The sequence below is a fragment of the Pleurodeles waltl genome, chromosome 2_1 (genome assembly GCF_031143425.1).
Source record: "Pleurodeles waltl isolate 20211129_DDA chromosome 2_1, aPleWal1.hap1.20221129, whole genome shotgun sequence".
NCBI classification, from domain to species: Eukaryota; Metazoa; Chordata; class Amphibia; order Caudata; family Salamandridae; genus Pleurodeles; species Pleurodeles waltl.
The window spans coordinates 294977168-294983596 of NC_090438.1; the positions used below are offsets into that span (position 1 = coordinate 294977168).

General features: G+C 43.4%; 1 long non-coding RNA gene across 1 annotated transcript in view; it reads right to left on the reverse strand.

The window, feature by feature from the left end:
* LOC138258765 (uncharacterized) overlaps nucleotides 1-5038 on the reverse strand; it is a 159131-nt gene extending 154093 nt beyond the window's left edge. Inside the window, exon 1 of the long non-coding RNA XR_011198556.1 lies at nucleotides 4794-5038. This is a non-coding gene — a long non-coding RNA (uncharacterized lncRNA). The remainder of the gene's footprint in view (nucleotides 1-4793) is intronic.
* Nucleotides 5039-6429: the final 1391 nt, after the last annotated feature.

A 6429-nucleotide genomic window follows, 5' to 3' on the forward strand; every position in this document is an offset into this window, starting at 1 on the left:
CTCTAGGGCTGCTCCCAATTGCTACGTGAATCAAGACACAATGGTGTCCGTCCTGACCTTCCTTTAACAACCTGGGTTTCTGGCCATTCCAGCTTATCGTTGTCTTTTTTGAATCACCTAGATTCACATTGGTGATCATGATTTTTAACAGAATTTCATGTGTTCTAATAACATGAAGCTGCATGAAGCCTTATGTTGTTTTTTTTGGTCATTGATCACAGTCGGGTACGATTCTAGATTCTTCATTGCAGTGTGTTAGTTCCAAGAATCAGGTTGCCTTAAAAGAGATGCTCCTGCCACTGAAGGATATCATCTCGGGGGGACCTCAAGTTTGGCTGCAAGGAGTAGTGGGCAAGTAGTGGGTAATTCCATGAATTATTTTTGTTTGTTGAATGCTCATATATTACCTGCTCGTTGCTGGTGCTATACTCTTAATTAACACCCAGCCCCCATTCACCATACTGCAGATTTGCAGATGTCATAATTCTAAAACTACAGTCCATCTTTTCTGCCAAAGTTCAGATCTGTTTTTATTTGTGACCAGGACTGTAACAGGTTTTATTTGCTTTTTCAGAGAATGTTTGTTCATACTTGTTTTTTGTTCATATTTGTTCATTCTTGATTTTTGGAGAACCTTTGTCATTTATCCGGAATGCACAGCAGAGTTCTGGATATAAGACTCTGTTTATGGTCTATGGTGCTGAAGGAAAGGCCTTGGAGGCTTTCAAAGCCACTTTGAAGTATACAAAATAGTGATGGATATAAAGCTTCAATTAATCTCAGCCACTGGTAAGTACTCCGGCCGCATCCCAGTCCATCATTATATTGTATACCAAGTCACCTCAGTTTATACCCAGCCATATGCAAATCAGTCTTGACATGCTCCAATGATAACAGTCAAGTGAGAACAGCCAGGCCAGTCCTCCCTGAATAGAAACACAAGCAACCAAGGACCGGTTTTGTCATTATTAGAGCTCATCAGTCGGTATAGCTTGCTTTCAGTGGGACCCACATCTAGGCATACCCACCCTACTTATGGCATCACACTGAGGTACACAAAAAAGTGATGGATGGAAAGCTTGAATTAATCTCAGCCACTGGTAGTTACTCGGGCTGCATCAAAGTCCATTGTTATTTTGCAGGTTATTTTGCATGTGTCTTTGGATATATGCAGTGTAGCCCTATGGGTATCTCGGAAAAATTGTGGCTTTTTTGTAGGCTGTTGGTCAGGGTGAGGGTGTTTTGATGCAGCTTTTTGGAAGGAGTCCGGCAATCTTTACATACATGTAAATATATATATTGATTCAAGAGTTACAGACATGTGCTCGGCACTAGTGTTTGACTTGTTTTCATGCCCAATAGAAATATCTTGTTTGTATCCTTATCCCATGTAAAGACTGTAATGAAGAAGAGAGATGAAGTGACTCTGCCCCAATTGCTTATCAGACATTATCATCATGCTGTGTTCTGCTATTCCTCATCACTGCCCTTGAGCTCCCATCTCAACTCACCCAATATGGTTGGTTACCTGCTTCGATAGTACCTAACAGGCAGCATAATGGTTGGTCTAAGCGGATGTACTGCCCTGCGAGGATGAGAATGAGGTCCTTTGTACAATTAACTAGAGGAAAAGCACAATTCACTCTCTCAGAACAAAAGACTAAAAATAATCTAACAAAAAAGTGTGATGAGGAAGAGTAGGACCTACTATGGGGCATATGGGCTTTAAAGCTAGCTAAAGTGTGCTTGTGAATGTGGTCTGTGTGAAACGATTTAATTTAACATCTCAGTAAAACACTATCAAATTATTTTCTGCATTACCCCACTAAATTCCTTTTCACTTGGGATGGGAGATTTGATCTACTTATAAGTTGCTAATTTGTCCATGGTTGCAGTAGCCCTGGTAGGGTGGATTACATCAATTGGATGCAGCTTGGGTTTTTGGAGATTGAACTTTCTTTGCTTAGTGGAAGACACAGGTCATTTTACTGATTTAATAAAAAATAATAACAGAATATTATAGAGACCATTAAACACCAGTAACCAATCTCCCTGCTACTCTATCTGGCAAAAATAATGGAAAAGATGATAAATGCCTAGTCACTGCCTCACTGACAACCACATCCTTGACACAACTCAATCTAGATTCCGGCCAAACCAGAGTATAGAGAACACCATCATTGCCACCACAGACCATTATGGACAAAGGTGAGACACTGGCCCTCATCCTATTGTGTCTTTCTGCAACCTTCAACACCATCTCCCAACCCATCCTTCTCCAAAGACTGCACAAAGCTGCCTTCCAAGGTCCTGTACCTCAATGGATATGCTCCTCCCTGACAGGCCACACCCAGTCAGTCAGCCTGGCCCCGTTCACCTCGAACGTCCTTAACCTTATCTACTGAGTTTTACAAGGATCTTCACTCCGTCACACTTTCTTCAATGCCTACATGACCCCACTTACCAGTATCATCTGCTCTCATAGAATCAACATAATATCCTCTGCTGACGACACCCAGACCATACTCTCTCTCTCTGCCAAGATGCCAAACATCTGGACCAGTTTCTCTGCCTGCGTGACCGAAGTCGCAGCATGGATAAACACCAACTGCCTAAAGCTCAACACAAACAAGACAGAAGTAGTAATTGTCAGCAAAGACACCTTGCCCTCAGACTCCACCTAGTGGCCTGCTAGTTTGGAACCATACCCCCCTGGCAACCCACACAAAGAACCTAAGAATAATAATAAACAACCAGTTAACCATGACCGGGCAAGTGAATGCAGTTTCCATCTCCTGCTGCCAAACACTCAAGATGTTCAAGAAGATCTTCAAATGGCTCTCCACCAACAATCGCAGAACCATCACCCAAATCCTTATCACCAGCTATCTGAACTATCGCAAAACACATTATGCTGGAACCTGCACTAAACTGATCAAAGGATTCCTGACCAAACAAAACTCAGTGGCCAGGCTCACCCTCGACCTCCCACCATGTGCCAAATCACCCCACCCCTCAAAGGGTTCTACTGGCTCACATTCCACAAATGAGAACTCCTCACACACACATACAAAGCCATACACAACATTGACCCGCACACCTCAACACTTGCATAAACTTCCTCGAACTTACCAGACACCTCCGTTCAGCCAGACTCCTACTTCCACCCCAGCACATACGCAGAACCAAATCCAGTGTTATTGCCTTCTCTTACCTCGTTCCTAAAGCCTTCAATGATCTACCCCATCCCATCAGAGCTTCCTCCTTTTTATTTTTATTAGTTAACCTGGCTGTTCATTTAGCCCCAACCCTAGCTCAGCCCATCCATACAGCTCTGGCTTCAGCACCAGGTAAATTGTGCACTATGCAAATGCACATAACATAATATAACACAACATGTCATGCAAATTGAATCAGATTGATTTTTCTCCGTATCAGTCCAAGAGATATCTGGAGAACCATGTCTTTAACAGGACCCAGTTAAAACTGTTTTAACTGGCTAAATTACATTTCTGCCTACAAGGATGGTGGAATGAATTCTAACTTTCTCTTCCTCTTCATTGTGGATTCCTCTGCAAGCTACTCAGTCCCCTTATTCCTCATTTACCTTCTGTGGCAAAATTGGAACTCTTCAAAATGGGCCGAATGCCAAACTAAGCACAATGTATAAACCTGCCTGTGGATTAAAAAAATACCTCTTCCTTTTGTTTTGCCCTAGCTCCTGATGTCAAGAGAAAGATGCTTCATATCTACTACTAGAGTGATTCTGTCTAACACCCTTCTGCATCATTTCATGCTTAAGTGCAGCTACAAGTTTGCATTAATGCTATATGCGTACCCCTCTGAAGCGCAGGCACAAAATCAAAGCACAGGCCAAACTATAAACGCTCACTCTACCATCCATGCACGAAAGACGAAGTAATCACTTGCCTCACCACTCAGAAGGTGCTTTGGTGCTATGCAGTGGTATACTAATATGACAATATGATACAATGTCACTGATCCCTTCGCATTATTAGCAAGCATTGGCAATGCCAATAGGTCTAGCATAGACTGCCAGCCTTTTGGCTTTGTCAATGTTTGTTTGTTTTGTTATGGGTTTTGTAAAACTTTATTGTAAGGGACGCGGCTGGACTTCATCAAACTAAAAAAAAAAAGCAGTGGCTAAAAGCGATATAATGTTTAGCCCCGCAATGCACCCACTGCTGTAGTAGTCCCTGGCATTAAAGGGAACTACTTTGTGTGCGGATGTACTCTTTCAGATAGCTGGTAGCTGAAGTGGTCTGACCCATTGCACCATGGTGTACGGTATGTATGCTGTAGTGTGAGTAAGAAGAAATGTCACGATAACAAAAACAATGGATGAAAAGGACCGGCAGCAAGCCCCTCTAAGTAACTATATTATGCATTTAAATATCTTGGCTAGCGCCAGACCTAACAATGTGAGTTATATCTGAGTGTAACCAGTATATCTGCAGTATAACCATAAATGTTAAAGGCCCCCTGACCTGAATATACCGTTCATCTAGCGCTGGCTTTTTAGCTAATAGGATTGCAGAGATGTAGCGCTGTTCTCTTAAAAACCACGACCGAAATTCACCCTAAAATTAAGAAGCACGTTCCATAAGATTTACTACTGGAAGCAGCCCAGGTTCTCTTTTTGGAAGGTCGTGCGACAGAAACATGTGCTCCAACTTCTACTGCGTCACACACACACCCCGTGGAATGCACTCCTGGGAGGGCCTGGTATTTGTATGAAAGACTCGGATAAAAAGACTTCATGTCTTAATTACCTCATTTCTGCTGTCCATAGGGGTCTGAATTCTTGTTGGGCTCAGCCCCTCCCCCGGCTTTTCTTCCAGAGGTGAGCTGCAGGGAAATGCGAATAACATTACCGCCAATAGAAATCCGATGTCCAGGGCGGGACTCCCCACAACGGCTGTATAAAGGGGAGCAGCGCTGCAAAAACCTGCAGCCACATGACCAACTGCTGCTGGCACTTTAGCACAGCAGTGGTAAAGGTTTAGGAGCTGGCCGCTCTTTGTTCCCTATTCTGGAGCAGCAGGATTAAGAACATAGATGCAATTCCAGGGCAGTTCGTAGAGGGCTGGGTCAGCTGGAAAGCCTGTCTGGAAAGCTTTCCACTTGAGCAGATTGAGCCAGGGACTAAATTAGCCCATTTAAAGGCAACTTTTCTCTAGTCTGGGAGACAGTGTCCAAACAATCTTCTCTCCGCTTTTATCAGACCCTTCGTGGCAGACTTTGCAGACATTATTCAGTGTGACTTCAAAGGTCAACAGTGGTGGCCTGGACAGGAAATGCCTCTGTTTTGTCCTTGGGCTGGGTGACAGAGGGCAAGGCGCGGGGGGCGGGGGGTGGAGAAGCACTATTTGTGGGAAAATATTTCGTTCATTACATGTCAGTCTGCTTTGTTCTCTTGCTGCACTCCAAGTAGAAAGACATTTTGCAAAGTAAAACTGTGTCTTAGCCCTTCAAGCATGCACGATGTTTATTCGACATAATGCTGTCTAACATCCTACTTAATTTAATAAAGGCCACAGGATTCAAATTAAGCGTTGTAGACCTTTACTAAAGACAACAGTTAAAAAGAAAGGCACCAAATCCTTGAATGAAGCTTCCCACAAACACCAGGACATAAGGAAAAGAACAGAACAGATGGGCCCAGATCAGCGAGCGACCCACGTTAACAGATGAGTTTTCAGGGCCAATTCACAGTTATGGTTTACCTTGTCTTGGGTGTCATTTAAACCGGAATTTTCAGTAGTGTTTCACAAAAGTTATTTTTAATGTGAGTAGCTGTTTCGTATTTGAGATTTAAGTGTAAGCATTGGAAAACCAATAGGTCTCGACTTTGCTGCCGTCTGCCGTCCTGTTAGCTTTGCCAGTTTGTTTTCTAACCACACACTGCCGTGCATGAATTATAAAAAAAAAAACACGTGCGCACAGAGAGAGCGAGGATGACGGGGGAAGCAAAACAAGGAAGAGGGTTTAACGCCTCGTGTGATATTCAACAAAGTGCTATGGCCCACTAGACAGCCCACCCAGCAAATAGCAAACTTATACAAAATGCCAACAACCAATGGCTGAAGGGGGCTCATCAAAATCCCACGTCTGTTCTGTCTGTATACAGGTATCCAGGTACACATGTATTGAAACACAAGGGCTACAGCTGCCCCTAGACGAGACATAAGAAAAGTTAATGAGCCAGATTTACGACTGGCAGATGCGAGAGGGAGACCTTGAGCTTGACTTACTACCCACTGGACGAAGTCAACATGTAGAGGAATGCGAGGGAAAAGAGTAGACATCCCACTGTATCATGGATCAGTTGTGTCTTGGTATTCCGCTTCTAAGTCTCTCAGACGGGGATCATGCACATTGATACATTTTAATACTGCATGACGGAGA